Source organism: Geospiza fortis, unplaced genomic scaffold (assembly GCF_000277835.1).
Source record: "Geospiza fortis unplaced genomic scaffold, GeoFor_1.0 scaffold157, whole genome shotgun sequence".
NCBI classification, from domain to species: Eukaryota; Metazoa; Chordata; class Aves; order Passeriformes; family Thraupidae; genus Geospiza; species Geospiza fortis.
In genome coordinates, this window is record NW_005054314.1 from 3,712,277 (window position 1) to 3,727,022 (window position 14,746).

Genomic DNA, 14,746 nt, shown 5'->3' on the forward strand with positions numbered 1-14,746 from the left:
CCCTCAGCGCCCGGCCCGGCCCGGCGTTACCGCGCCCACAGCGCCCTGCGGGGCCGTGCCCAGAGAACAGCACAGACACCACGCCGAGCTCCCACAGTATCAGCAGACAATGCGGTTTATGGCTATGCTTTACACCAGCAAGACAATCAGTGGATCACACAAAGTTGCCCGCGTAAAGGATCATGACTTAGATAAAATAAAATAGAGGAGGAAGTTAAAAAACCCCACACCTTAATAATTCCACCACGTAATTCCCCCTCCTTTTAATTCTCATGTCCATGGAAGAGTGTTTGCCTTCTACTTCCCTAACTCCGTAAAACAGCAGAAGGAATGCAGCTCCCTGCTGCAAGTGTTTTAGTAGTCTCAGCTGGAGACATACAAAGCCCTGACTCATGGCTTGGCAGGTAAAAGACTTTTACTGTTAATTTAAAAATGCATTGTTACATGTTTGAAATCAAGCAAAGTGAAAGAAAGGGTACATGATTTTTAAAATTCTTTTTCCAGGATCATTTTTAGTACCTGTTTAGGCTAAAATATTTTTCCCATATTCCATGTGTCTTTCTTCACTGTTGTTGCAGTTTTCTTTTAACTGCAACAATTCTCCCGTATTGCTCTTTCTGGTGTGATTGTTTCATCCTGGCCTTTTAACGGAGGTCAAGTGCATGTTTGATATTTCACACCTTTTCTGTCTAGACACTGTCCATAGTGTGCACTTCTAGAGGCACAGACTCACATCTGAAAAGGCTTTTATGTTGATTATTTTTAGCTTTCTTCACTCTAGGCTAATTATCAATGGAAACCTTTCTATTGGAAACTATATAATCAAAACACTAATCCCCAAATCTTCAGCTGTCCTTGGCAACCATACACACCAAGAAACGTTAAAAATCGCATGCTTTGCTCTCACTTAAGAAAGTTAAAGCTGAGACTGAATTTCCCATAATCACAAGCAATTCAGAGGCTTTCAATCAACAATTCACTTACAAAGCTTGGATTGTGGACTGTTTACCTCAAGGCATCACAGCAGTGTTGAGGCATAACCTGAAAATGGGCACAGTTACACTCACAGTCTTACTTACCTCCCACAAAAGAAGTGGCATCCCAGAGCCCACCAAATTTGCAGAGAAAACACACTGTGAATTCTTCATTTGTTTGAATTGCTAATACTTCTGTATTCCATTAGCTTGATTGCCTGGTTAATGACAGTGTTTCACAATGACTGGAACCGATGGGAATTAACATTTTAGGAGGCTTTTGTTTTGCTCTGCTGCAGGTGGCTCTGAGAAATATAGCTAGACTGGAGAGTAAAGACAAGCAACTACACCTTCTGCTTGTGTTTGGATGAGCAGCTCTCTGACAGAAGAATTAAATATGTTCTCTGTGATTTCAGGGCCCACAGCCCCATTCAGGACTCTCTCCTGCATTAGTGCCCTACAAGAAAGATTTTAACAGCACTTGAAGATTTTGTCCAGTGCCTTGGAGTGTCACTAAAGCATAAGGACACAGTAAAGTGCTTCTAATCTCTCTGATAATGTGATTATGCCATGATAATCAGGCTCTCAAGAATTCCCACTGTTTCTTTTGAAGTCTGTGTGGATGGAAATCATGTTTTCTATGCTGAAGCAAAGGACTTGCCTTCACTGCTAAAAAAGCAGTATTTTTCGTCACTCAGCAGCACTCCCATGAACTGTTCCAAGATTAGAGCATTATAAAGAGCAGGCACAGTGGCATGCAGGAGCAATTCAAGGATAACAGCACAATGAAGATTCAGGTTTTACCACAAAGTAAACTTACAGAGCTCAGTGCCAGGTGGAACTTCTGTCTGACCTCAATGTGCTTACCTAGTCTTTACTGTGCCTTAGCATCAGGATTGCTCTTACTTATCCAAAGGATAAAAAGGATGAAACAACTCCTAGCTGTGAGGACAAGCTGAAATATAAAATGTGGATTACATCAAACAAAAACTACAAGGAATCAACAGAGGTCCCTATTTTTAATCTTTAATGTTCAGCATATATTACATAGTAACCTGCAGAAAAGCCATTAGCAATTAATGCAAATGTTTTGGTTTCCCAGATGTATGATAATTGTTTTTAAAAAGAGGAAAATGATAGAATGCTAATAACTCCAAGCAATAACAAATCCAATGAAATTACTTGTGAATGTTCTCTCAAATGCCCAGTAGAATTTCATATTTGAAATCTATGAGCTGCATTCTCAAATAAATTTGTGCACCGGGCTTTTACAATGCAGCAGCACTGAATGAGATGTCTGTCTGTAATGAATATGATGCTGGTAAAAATAGCATTTTTTTAAATATACCTGGGCATTTTCATAGATAATTTTGGATTCTGACCAAGTTTGTGTCACAAGTTCAACATGAATCACGTGCATCTCTGTTCTGCACATATCCATTGCAAACCATTACAAATACACAGCTGGCTCAGACATTCAGCTTTCCATTCTCAATGTGTGGTAAGCAAGAGCAAAAAAAGCCTGGAAAAGGAACCTCCCATTGCTCCCACTGCAGTCACCACACTGCAGAAGGCAGTAAAACCAAACAGCCTGAAAGTGTAATTTGATGGCAGCGTCTTTCAAGACAGAAAAAGTTCTGCAACATGTACCTTTTTCCTTATACCCTTTTAAATTCATCCGTGTCCCAGGGTGTCGTGAGGAAAGGCTTGAACAATGGGCAATGATGGGGCCTCTGCTGCTGCCCAACCCAACACATCACAGTTTCTCTATTCTCTCACATCACAGTTTCTCTAAGTCCCTCCCCCTTTTGCCAACTCTAAAACCCCACGTAAATTTTCGCCCACTGAAGCAGAGCTGCTACACATAGCACTGCAAATTCCAAACATTCTTTTATTTCCCATTGCCTCTGTGAGCTTGGAGAATAAAGCGTAAATGTATTTGATTTGTCACTGTGTAAAGGAACACACATGGAAGTGGTATGGAATCACTGGATAGGCCCCTTATTTCTGGGACAAAAAAAACAAGTACATTCTTACTTGGGCAACAATTCAACTCGCCTAAGTCACTGTCAAATGCCAACTCAGTGATTCATCACCATAAAAAACACTGGAACCCACTAAGAGGAATCTAGCAGCTCTGGTAACTGAGCAGAAAATACTACTGATCAGGAAGGGCAGAACTGATTCCTACTTTTGTAAGTAAATTTGTAGACTGCCATATTTCAAGCAGCAAAGCACTATTCATTTTCCAAGCAAAATTAAGGTCCTGCATATGAAAAGAGCAACTGAATTTAAATATGCTCATGTCTTCTGAAACTAACACGTGGTTTCTTCTCTATGAGAATTCAGTGACCAATTTTTTTAAAAGGTTCTTATTCACATTCTCTATTCTTTCACCCATTATTTGCTCCATATAACATGTTTTATTGACACAAAAGATTGTTAGTGAAATATTTACTTCATGAGCAAATGCTTTGTAGCTTGAAGCATCTTATGCTTGTTTGATGACATAAAGGTGAACCAAACAGCCATTAACTCATTACATTCTGGCCCTAAAAATGCATGTTCTCATATACTGCATACTCTAAGGCTGAAACTTTTAAGGAAGATCTGTGTACCCAATTCCTGTTGGACAGGACAGCCTGTCCAAGGGACTGGTCCCTCAAGATGCTCTTTCACACACACAGATTGCATTTCCCATTTAAACCAGGGACATTCTCCCTGATGAGAGCCACCAGGTTCCAAAAGCTGATGCAGGGATCTCCCTGAACTCAGATGAGGGCTGTGTCAGTGACTTACTAGTGCAAGGCAGCCATGTCCACTGTGAGCAGCACAGCCCTGGGCCAATCTTCAGCTTCCCACCTCCACTGCCTCCCTTCTCCTCTTTGGTCTGCTCTGCTTCCACAGCAAGATTCCCACAGCAGTGGTTCTCTCTTGCTAGATAGATAGGGAGTAGCACAACAGAGTCCTACTCTCAGCTGGGGCCCCACAGTTCTACTGTAATAATAATAATTACTGATGAAAACCCCTTCACCATTTTCCTAAATTACAGGTCAGGTATCCAGTGCCCTGCTCACATTCCAGAGTAAGTAATTATTCTCCCTACTGAAAAACGCTTTGTACTTTTAAAGAAAATTATTCTTCTAAAAACTTTGGGGAAGTCCTAAGTTAAAAATGGCTCCTTTATTTCTGCCATATATTTCATTGCTCCTTTACACAGCTTTTTACCTACACAGGATGAGAAGAATACAAAAAATGGTATGTGCACACAGAAATAATGGACCAGAAAAAAAATCCTGTGCAACAATCCTGCTTCATTCAGCATCCTCCCAAAAATGCCATTGTTTGGGGGTTTTTTACTGTTTTGTTCTCTTTTTAAGGAAGGATATTAGGGTGATTTTTTAAAATTTAATTTTAACCAAAGAGACAATTTTTTCATGCACCATATGAAATTCTTTAGTATCACAATGCCTTTCAGAAGTTTTCTGTTTATGCAAAGCAGCCTTTGGCATGCTCATACTGCTGACTGTCAAGGCTGCTCTGATCATCTCAGGACCAATTTTTAATGTAGTAATGGGCAACTGCAGGCTAGGCCTTACAACAATTTTAAATTTTAATTCATATGATAAAATCCGTTTTCAAAAAATACTTCTGTTATTTCCACTAAGCCTGACTAGACATGACTGCAAGTACAAAATCTAGGTGACAAAAATGTGTGTGTGCATGTATATGTGTGTATGTGTGTATATTTATATATATGGTTTTATGTCCTATCTTATAACTGCTTAAAAAATTATTGAAATTTGGTTCCACAAATCATTTGATGAATCCCATACTTCAGTAACAAAGTTGCAAAGGATGACTTACCACATTATAAATTCAGAACTATAGATGAAGTCTAGACAATTTTTAAGAATATCTGTATTTTTTAATTGGATATTTAAATCTATGAAAAGCTTGTTCCTTAGAATGCTTGATTTCCAGTTAAAAGCTTTCATGAAACATCCTGATCCAATCAATTCCACATATTTGCTATTTCTATTTAAAACACACAAAGAGACCACATACTGTCATCTTTTTCCCTACCATGGACAATGCCAGGAGTGACTCAATATGAACTGAGAGTAATTATTCCATTTTATACTTCACAACTTTCTGAAGCAACTATGAAAAATGTACAAAAGTGAAAAAGCATGACTTCAACTTTGGTTGCTTTTTTGCTTTGATGTTGTGAAATGTCCAAGTTAGATAAGAAGTAAGCTCCTGTGGAAAGGTTCCAGGCCCCAGAGAGCACAGATAACACAAAAGCCTGTGAGAGCCCTTGTGGGCTGTAACATCTCTGTGAGAGCAGCACCACTGAGGCCACAGCCCTCCAGACAGGAGGGGAGCCATGGGAAACACCCACAATGATGGGCACTGCAGCAACAGAAAGATGTGAGTTGTGGGGATTTTTAAAATAAAGAAGAAGCAGCAGGATTTACAAAGCAGAGTGATGACTTACATTGTATTTCAATTAAACAAATAACTGATGTATGAAAATTATGAGTTAAAGCTTATTTTTAAGGAGCTGTATTATGTATTTGAATGACATTTACTTGCCTTTTTCATGATCAGTCAAAATTATACCATTTTTTGAGCAAAAGAAAAGATTTGCCGAGACTAGATCCCAATGAATTGCATCACAGAGTGTCACCAGAGCAGAGGTGATCACTCCTGAATCCCCAGCTTACCCACTGTTTGTTTAAGCCAATTGGCCATGAGCCTCAGGTGATATTTGGTCATCTGAGATTCAATTTTTGCTATTTGCCACAGCAAAACCTCCGTTTGCTGCCTTGACTGATATCTTTAGGGCCTTTTTGTGCTTTCAATTGGCAGAGCAGTACAAGCTTCATACACATTTATTGTCAATGAAGACAATTCGTGCAGACAGCACATGAGACTGACAACAGGCGCTCCTCTGAAATCACGCACATGTTTAAGCCTGAATTAGAGGCAGCTGAGGAAATGAGACATGAAGGAAGAGGGTAACATAAGCAGGAACTGCTGCTGCACCTCATGGAGCTCTGGCACTACGTTACACTCATCAACATTCAAAAAAATAGGGCTTATATTGAAATACTCAATTTTGAAAACTTAACAAAAATGCTGAAGGAAGTGAGGTCTAACTGACTTCAATTTTTTGTTCCTGACTTCAAGGAACAAAAGAGCATAGTACAGCCAAAGGTTTGAATGGTTTATGAGATTTTATGGTCTTTTGCAACCTCAGTTCATATTCTCTCCCTCAAGCCTTCAGTGCCTAATCTCTAAAAAATGTTTTAGAAAGCCTTTACAGTTCCCCGACCTGTTCACATAGGACAGCAGCTGTCATAACATTTTCCTGCCCTTAACTGAAGGAAGAGAATTTGAGTATTGTGTACATCTCTTGACAGCAGAATAAGTTCTGAGCTGAATTTTAATACAAAAGAATTAGTTATTTCAGAAGAAAACACAGGGTTTCCCTAGAACTTCTTTCCATTCTCCTGGTGGCTGTGCAGGAAAGCAGACAAGGTAGCATATGCAAAGTGTTTTCCTCCCTAGGATGCACATAGCTCATCTCTGGTGAGAGCATGGCAGTGACCAAATGAGAGCTCCTTGGCAGTCAGTCCCCACAAGGAGGATGGTAGAATGACATGTGAGAGTCCCCTGGCTCTCATGGCCATGAGTACATAAATGTGTATATTTATCATCTCTCCCACACATTTGGTGAGATCAAGCAAGTTATTGTCCACAAACAATTTAAAGGGATTTTACTTAACTCATTACAGAGGAAGACGCAACATTAATCACGGATATTAGACAAGTCTCCTGGGGAAAACAGATGTTGAATCGTGGTAACTTCATGGGCAGCCTCATCAGGCCTGCTGCCCACAAACCCACAGCTTCTGCCTCTCCCTAAGATACCCCCTACAACACACAATGTTCAGGGATCTGCTGTGGGCTCATGAGGAGAGAAGAACACAGTGTTGTGTTATTTTCCTTTCCATTTATCCCTAGCACCCCAAAGAACAAACCAAAAGAAATCTCAGTGTGTTTCTAAAGAACTGTTTAAGTGAGCAGTGACAATGAACTTGCTCCCCCTGCCTCTGGCTGGCATTTCCAAGCTGCCTTCCCCATGGACTGGAGTGACAGAAGATTCATTGTTGCAAAAAAATGTTGTCAGTAGAAAATTAGCTGTATTAAGTAGTGTACTGAGCAAGTGAAATCCTGCCAGTGTCAGGCCTGTTGAGACTACTAAAAGGACATTGTATCTAGAAAGGCAGAGAGGGTTCAGCCACATGCTGAAGCTGAGCAGACTCCAAACCTCCGCAGGGTCTGCTGTGTCCAGATCTGTTAATTTGCTTTGGGCTCCTCTCCAGTTCTTTCCTTTACAACAAACCCTTTAAAAAAAATGTCTAATTCCCCTGTGCAAGCAAAGGCTGTGAAAAGTTAGGGTTTCCTCAGAGGCTGAACAGGGATGTGGGCAAAGAGCAGATCTAGCAGGAAGCGAGTGCCTGTACCACATTTTCCAAGCACAGCTATTCCTTAGCAGAAAGGATGGCTTGAGATTCCCTGGTGCACTGAGGGGCAGAGCTGCTGAGTGTCACACATCCCACACAGGCACTGCCCTCGGGAATCCTGGCTGCACCTGGAGAAAATGAGAGCTGCACTCTCTATGGGAGGGAGGGAGAAATTCCCTATTTTTCACACTTCTTACAGAAGTTTCCTGTGTTGCTGTCAACAATCTCATGGTATTCCAGCTAAACCAGAACAATTTATTTTGGTTTAAAGGCTGAAAAATTAACAACTAAGAGAACAATCTATATTTAACAACTTGTCTTTGAATCTTCATATGAGGTGCTCAACTTTTGCTTTCTACTCTTTGTCTATCTGCAGATATTCTAGTCAGTAATGTGGCTGCTCATATCAATGACATTTGTCTTACTGCATTTTGCAATACATTAAATATCAAGATGAATTTTTTGCAGAGATGACTTAATATTAACTAAAATAATACAGACTTCTTTTCATATTTGGAATAAAACATAGCTGTGGTTTTTCAGTTGGTAATAAGATCATCATTAAATAAAACTTTCAATTATTGTTATTGTGTTCTCTGTTTCTGCAGAATGGAAAGTGTATCATTAGAAGATGAACAATAGAGATTTGGATTCCCAAGTGTAACACTGCTATTCTAAAAGCAGATTTAAATGTCTGCATCCATTTATGCTTCTAGGAGTTTCTCTCTATTTGTCTCAAATTCCTGAGAGAGAAAGCATGTAAAATGCTGAGATAACTGAATCTAAAACCTGAACCTTTCCTCTATTTTAGCTAGCAATCCCAGTCACAGCCTAACCTATTCTGGACAACAATCTTAAGACTGCTTTTTTGGCTCAATTTTATCATGCTGGATTGTCCTATTATTTTTCTAATCTAATTATTCTATGGCATTTCACTGTTAAACAGAAAATGTGTATCTGTAAATTGCTCTAAGTTAAGCAATGTTCCAGAAAAACAATCTTGTCTTTTTTCTTTTGTTCTTGCTGATGCACTACCATGTCCCTTCCCCTGTCTGATACTCAGTGTTTGTGCTATTACAACCAAATTAGTGCTGAGTACAATGTAATTCTGAAAGCAAGGCTGAGCCTGGCATGTGATATAGAGGCATGACTGCCTCTAAGACTTACTACCATATCACTAATGTATAACATTAATAGTCTAGTGAACAAAGTAGTCTCTTTTTTGGAAAAGAAAAAAAAGTACAAAACAAACAACAACAACAAAAAAGCCCCTTCACACATTTTTTAGAAAAAGTATCCATCTTAGTCACTAGACCATGTTCCACATGCTAAACATTCTGTTTACAAGGGAGAAACACAGCAAAACTTCTCATTATCCACTAAGGTCGTTCAGCCCCAAAGGATGCTTCTAGTTAGAAAGGCAGGCAGGGAAAGTAGGCCATGCACATATCTGGCCAGTACAGGGTCAGCAGCAAACAATAGATTCTCTGCAAGCAGTTTCCCCTACATTTTGCCTCCCATAGCCTTCCCAGCATGTTCCTGGCACTTCAGAAAGGTCTGAGCAGCTTTCCTTGCACGGGGTTCTGCTAAAACCAACAGTATCTGTTGGAATAGATAATATTAGTCAAGATTTAAAACTCAGATGGGAACCATCTCATGCTTATTCAAGATAGCAGATTTAGAACAAAACCTCTCCCCAGAGATCTGTTACACAGCAGAGCCAAGGGGAGCTTTGCAAACACGTAAACAATTCACTTTAAAGGGAAAAAAGGAGTCTGTGAATTCTCATCCATACATTGCTTGGAAATATACAGGCCAAAGCAGGAGTGGAGAGTACCAGAGGTCTGCATATCTACTAACATAACATCTGGCCAGATTCCAGTTATCTCTAGGGGCTTAAGCAGAAGGGGTCCAGGCAAAATTTCACTGCAGAGCCCGATAACATAAGCGCCAGTCAGTCAGCAGCTGGTTTACTGGGCAGTGCCAGAGAATAAACTGCAATTAGTAAAAATAACTTCAAACCAAAGTCTGGGAGAGAAAAAAATAGAGGATTTTTCACTTGTCCTATCTAAGTGTTGCAAATTGATCGAGGTAAGGACGGAAATGAACTTTTCACCTACTTGAATTCCCACTGGCTAAGGTATATAGAATAAATGATCTATTTCAATGTTGCTTGTCATCACATAAATTGTATGTTTAAGTCCTTGGACATTTACTGCGTGGCTGTATTAACACTCCAAAAAGCTTCATTCATTTGTTGGTATAAACCACACTTCCAGTCTGCTTAATCTTTGACAGACAGGTCTCATTGTCCCCAAAATCCCTCACTACACAATACAACAAAGACTTAAATGACTCTGTAGGCCTGCTCTGCTACCCACACTGCTCTGCGCTTCCTGCCCATATATCCCTGGAATTCATGACCATGCAGATTACTAAATTACACACTAGGCCAGGGATTAAGCATGGCTCTTTGTATGGGAGCATCTGAGGTCTGGAAGAAGATTTTACCTGTCACGGTCTGTGCTCACTGGGCCTTGATGGGAGACAGAAGGAAGCAGCACTGCAGAAGATCACAAACACTGGTGTGTGATAATCAGCGATCTGTGGATGATGACAGGATAGCCTGACTGGGGCTGTCCTGCACACAGGTCTCAGCAGCTTTTCACAGACAATAACCAGCCTGCTATTTCCATATCAGCTCAGCAGCTTCTTCCTCCTCAAAATAAAAGGTGAAAGTGTTCCCAGTTCTGATGGATGGCAGGCCAGAAAATGGCCTTCACTGCACCCAGCAGAACTGAAAAGCCTAAGGGTTAGGAATGTATCCTGCAGTTAAGCAAACATGCCAACAAGACAAAGGGAGAGGTAGGGTAGCTCATCAGAAGTTTTAATTTAGCTGCTAATCAAACCTGCAATTGTTATTGATTGTTTTCAGAATGCTTTAAGGTTACATATCTAAAAGAATTAAAAATAAAACCAAGGAAAAAAGACCTGAAGTAACAGCAACAAATTTAAAAACCTTAATGATATTGTATGCCTTTTATCCACTGCTTTTCACTTGAAAAAATAGAAGCCTTTAGTAGGCCTTAATCTTGATGTCTAGAAGAGACTGAGGACAGTAAAGTAGTCTTTACCCCAATGTAGCTTACAGAGGGCTGGCAGCTCCAAGCTTTGGCTAAGTCTGTTTAGTAGTTCAGAAGTTACCAGGACAGTATAATGATGGAAATCAGGAAAAGTCTGTAGAAAGACACCACATTTTACAAAAACAAGGTATTTCCCTTTTTATCTTTTTAAGAAATAGGTTTTGGTTTTTTTTTTCCTTTTCTCCTCTTTGCATACATATCCTTCTAACAGCAAATACTGACATCTCCCAGGTTTTATTTGTTATGTTGATTTAGCCATATTGCTCTGAAAGATGATATCATATTTCTCATGTATTTTGCACTCACTTGGAGCACAGTGAATGACAGGCATTATCTAAGGTTTGAAAGATACAAAGTTCACAGCATAGCCACTTCTACAGATTTGTTTCAGACAGCAAACTCTGCTAAAAAATAACAAATGGGGACCAGTACACCACAATAAAGTGATGTTTTAGTTCAACATCGTCCTATTACATCAAAGAGTAGTGTCACTACATGCCAACATGATGACATGTCATTTCAGAGAAACCAAAACTGTCTCAGATCTGCAAATAGCCTTCCCACAGCTCATAAAAAAATGCAACCCCCCAGAAACCCTGGGATGACAAGCACTGGAAGAGGATCTGGTCTGCACAGACTCAGCAGGACTCTTTGGAAGTTGCTGCCAGTGCTCCTTTTGCAGCCAGAACAGCCACTGTTGAGCTACACAAACTACTCCAAGCCCTTTCCCTGGAGCCATCAGCCAGGGACCAACCATCCAACTGCCATTTGAGAAAAATAAGCAAAGCATACTTTAAAAGAATAAGAAAAAAAGAATCCTCTCTTGATCACTGCTGTAAACTGGCTTTGTACTTCCCTTGTTGCTGCACTCACTCCAATTTCAGTTAAACCACAGCTAGCTGCAGCAATGCTTTTCCATAGGATATTTTTTAAAGCTTCAAACCATGCTGCCTAGCATGCAACAAACTGCCCTGAGCCCACACATACATACCACCGTTCTCACACCAGGCTAAGCTCTTGATAATCCCCACAGGCATTTATAACAGCCTTTTAGCCAGCAAGAACAGCAGAACACTGAGCTGGTTCAATGAACACACATTCACTTCTACAGAGTTTTGGATCACATAAAGACTGTGGTATCTTCTCAGTGACATCCCTACAGACACATGATTGCTGCAGTGAAGCACAGCCGTGTGTCAGGGACAGGCATCACTCCTCCACTGCCACTGCTCCTGCCAGCACAGCCCATCTTTGCTTGGCTGAAGCAGCATCAGCAGAAATGTTGTCTTACATCTGCCACTGACTGGAAATGCCAGCTTTGCAAGTGTCTGCCAAGCAAAGCCTGAGAGGAATCATCCCACTGAGGAAGCCTGAAAAGTCCAGGCTAGAAATTGAAATAAATAAATAGAAAATAAAGGCAGAATAAAGGAAAAAGAATCTGAGAAATGAAAGGAGATAATGTTAGGAAGTACAGAGGAGGCACAACTCTACTGTCCACCTTCAGTTTATGGCACAGGCTGAAGATTACGCACGAGGAAAGCCCACAAAAGTCAACCAACAGTCCTGCATGTACAGCCCTTGTTTCCAGCATGAAAGCAGCGAGGATGTGCACCAGAGACTGTTGCTGGTTGCTTATTATGTGATTCTGGTGGCCACCTCCTTGATCTTACTGCTGCTCCAAATGGTAAATCCAAGAAACAAACCCAGGAATGCTGAGCTGCAGTTCCTCATGTGGCCACGGGAAAGGCAGGCTGCAGAGCCTGGCTTTCATTGTCCCAGCTCTCACAGAGGATGTGCCTGAGCACAGGACTTGCATCTAAACACCAGGATTTTACCTGAGTCTCAAAAGCTGCATCATCATCTCTTTGCTTTCTAGAAACAGCATTTGTCCACTGACACAAGTAACACTGCAGTGTCAAAGCACTTATGCATCAACTGAAATAACAGCTGTTTTATCCTGGGGATGTAAAATTTAGCTATCCAGAAACTTTGCTGAATAAATAAAAGAAAATAAAAAATATTTCCCTTGTCTTTGCAATACTAGATGCAGCAGCAAAAGGGGAAGAAATCTGGGACTCCTTCAGATTGTGATTACCGGTATCAAATCGACATTATTTATTTTGATAGATTTTTTTCTATCACTACATCTTTCTAGTGCTAAGAGCTCATACTGTATTTATCAAATAAACAATTGACTATTAGTACCAAGTATTTTATTTTCCTCTCCACTATGGCAATATGTGAAGTGCACATCCTTTTCCAGCAGCTTCAAAGGCTTTTTTTTGTAAGTAAGTATCTCCAAATCTAGCAATTCTCCATGAAAGCAGGACAGATCAGATCCCCCCTGTATTTAGCAGGCCAACACTCAGAAGCACAACATTATCTTGAAGATACTTTGTACCCCTGACTGTAAGTCAATCTAAATTATGTGGTGTACATACATTCAGTCATCCAATAAGGGATCAATTAGTGACCTATCTTTCTCTAAATTAAATAAAAGAATGCTAAAACTTGATCCACACTGTGATGATTAGAAACAGGACATTCCACAGAGTCATGTGGTGCTTCCATGGCTCCTTAACTCTGTTGAGAGGCTGCATGACCTGAGCACACCCTCGCCCAGTCAGGTATGGCCAGCTGGCTGCTGCCCCACTCCACCCCCAGCCCAGAGGCAGCTCCAGGGCAGAGCCCTCCTGAACTTGCTTGAATCAGATTCTACCAAAATATTCTCAGGCTCTTCTTCATTGAGTGTCTTATCCTTCAGCTTTGCCTGGGTGTATATTTGGAATGTTTTATTTTAATTAAATTGAGGATCCATGAAATGAATCTTTAAATGTCTATTAATCTATTATGTCTCCTGTGAGTACTAAATCCAAATGCTCCACATTTGAACACAGATGGAAGGAAATCCAGATCTGCCCTTATGTCCAGCTGGTTTGGGATCATTCCATGGTTTTGTCCCAGCTGTGTGTTTTCCTTAAAAAAATCAGGACATTTAATGCTTAGAAGAAAAGTTACTTGGTGCAAGGCTTTTTTATTGTTTATACAAAGTACAACTGATCCTGATGTGTAACTGAGGCCCCAGGCCCTGCTGTACTGTAAATATTGAAAACAATCACCAGACCAAAGCAAGTAGAGTCTTTGCACAAATGCTCTTTTTAAAATATGATCCAGTTGGATGGTGCCTTCCAATTCTACCGGAAATAGCCTTTTGCCTCCCACATTACCGGAGCTGTTACAGGACAGATATATTTCTAATTTACAGGAATAAATTGATTCTTCTACAGAGATGGTGAAATAAATCTGTGTAGTACTTCTACTAGCATCTAAGTTCAATGCAAGGAAAAAGTAATCAAGTGATAAATAAGAAGAAGTAATTGATTGAAACAAAATCTCTTCCACAATTAATTTTTCTTGTTAGGTTTCAGCACAAAAGTTATGTGAAAATATATCAATATTTTTTCATTGATATATCAACAAAATAGTATCTCAAACAGTTCCTTCTGTGGAAGGAACATTAAAAATTAAACTAAGCAGACAATTTGTAAATATATTTTTTGTTTAGTCTGGAACACAAATTTTATACAGCACATACAACTCTTAAATCCTATCCAAACAAACTCGGGGCAAAGTAGATTATAAGAGTACATACCTAGAAATTTAGGTTTTATTTACTTCCAAAACTTGTGCAAAATATTTGGACAATAATTTAAACATAGGAAGCATTAGTTCAGAATGAGCAGAAAGAAAGTGCATCATTAGTCATAGTCACATTTCATTACTTCTTCATCTTGCAAAATAAGGCTCCTTCACTCTTGTAAGACAGTGGTTAAAATATTACCTCCTGTAAAGCTGAAATGAGATCAAATCCTGTATGTTTAGCAAAAATTAGCAAAATCTACCAGTTCTGACAAGCAGTACTTGCTATGGTTTTTGGAAGCCCTCCAAAGTGTGTAACTTGACTAGCTAGTTGTGTTTAGGAGGGAGTTTCTGATATGCAGTGACATTTAGGAGCAGGCAAAGGGCACTAGATCCTAGAAATGTGTAAATTTGTTCAGAAGCCATTTACATTCCAAGCTGCCCAAGACCCCAG

General features: G+C 40.0%; 1 protein-coding gene across 1 annotated transcript in view; it reads right to left on the bottom strand.

Annotated features, from left to right (window-relative positions):
- COL4A6 (collagen type IV alpha 6 chain) overlaps positions 1-14,746 on the bottom strand; it is an 85,265-nt gene that overhangs the window by 41,933 nt on the left and 28,586 nt on the right. The gene's annotated exons all lie outside the window — the stretch shown is intronic.